Below are 1,336 nucleotides of genomic sequence, written 5' to 3'. Positions count from 1 at the left end.
TGCTGAACCTGCAACTGAGTGTGAATGTGTCTTACCTGGAAAGTAAAAATTGGGCCTGGGCTTTAGTTAAAACCTGCCAGAAGTGTAGATTAAATCAAATTAGAATTTGTGTTCAATTTCAAATCAAATTAATAAGAGTTCACAGATCTAGAACGGTTTTGTTTTGGTTTGGTTTTCCACAGCAGAACTAGCCTGTTGAAGAAATGGAATAATTTCAGTCTCTAGCTATTTCAAAATATGATTAAGATAATATAATTTAGAACGTATCCATATTCAGATTAGCAGTGGATGTGTCCCATGAAGATAATGGTTAGACCCAGCATTGGTTGGCTTAGGAAGCCTGAAGAGCCCCCTGCAGGTGGGGTAAGTGTGAACAGTTCTAGGGGTACTCAAATAAAGGAGTCCTCCTTTAGAAAGAGCAGATGCTCAAGCTGGATGAGGCACAAGCAGCCCAGCTTACCCAGTAGGGTTTCGTGAGCCTGTGGTACTGTGTAATAAATGTCACAGAGTGCCAGTCTGAAATAAGGCTAAAAAAGCAGATGCAGGAGGTGAAATACATACACAGAAGACTAGGCTATTGGCTTCTTTTGAATATAACAAACAGTTTTCCTACAATACGAGAAATATCTATAACCTATTTTATTGTTTTAATTTCAGGGTGATGATCCTAAGGAGACAATTTGTGTATATTTCAGCAGTTCGGTGTTGGATTTGATCTGATGTGATTTTGTGAGCATTAAACTGCATTATTACAATAGAGAAATAATTTACACTTGGGGAGGAAAGGAAGAAATTTTTCACACAGTGACTGCTACATTTCTGAATTTTGAGTAATCATTTTTTAAAATACAAAATAACATTTATTTGGGAAATTCTGAAATTCCTCACTATTGGTCTAATTGTAGCAAAGCACAATCTCAGGATGGTGGCAATATGTGACATTCATCATGTTTTGCTTTCCATTAAAATATTTTGACGTAAGATCTCTAGTTTTGTTAATACTACATAATACAGGCAGTAGTTTCTGTAGGGTAGCTGCTTGAGTTGGCAGTGAACATTTTCAATTAAGAACTTGATCCTGTAAACACTAGCATCTGTCTACGTGAGAATGTAATGAGAAGAGCTACAGAGGAGCAACTAATTCAGAGCCACATCATTCGTAGTTTGTCCCAGGGTACACAAATGAAAAAATCCTGCAGGTTAGAGATTGCCAAGTGGTTTATGGGCTTTCATTTTGCGGGCAATAGATAATGCTGTGGATTTAATGGGATCACTCATGTGAATGATGTTAATTTTGTGAACAAGTGTTGAAGGACCAGAGCTGTATAATTGTTTT

General features: G+C 37.1%; 1 protein-coding gene across 1 annotated transcript in view; it reads left to right on the top strand.

Moving 5' to 3' along the window:
- The window catches only part of ST8SIA6 (ST8 alpha-N-acetyl-neuraminide alpha-2,8-sialyltransferase 6), a 10,529-nt gene extending 9,550 nt beyond the window's left edge, over positions 1 to 979 (top strand). Inside the window, exon 5 of the mRNA XM_010184052.1 lies at positions 658 to 979. The gene's annotated coding sequence lies outside the window, so the exon portion shown is untranslated. The remainder of the gene's footprint in view (positions 1 to 657) is intronic.
- The last annotated feature ends 357 nt before the right edge of the window (positions 980 to 1,336 follow it).

The sequence above is a fragment of the Mesitornis unicolor genome, unplaced genomic scaffold (genome assembly GCF_000695765.1).
Source record: "Mesitornis unicolor isolate BGI_N332 unplaced genomic scaffold, ASM69576v1 scaffold2695, whole genome shotgun sequence".
Lineage (NCBI taxonomy): Eukaryota > Metazoa > Chordata > Aves > Mesitornithiformes > Mesitornithidae > Mesitornis > Mesitornis unicolor.
The sequence above is the reverse complement of the archived record's forward strand: the minus strand, read 5'-3'. Positions and strand labels throughout refer to the sequence as shown.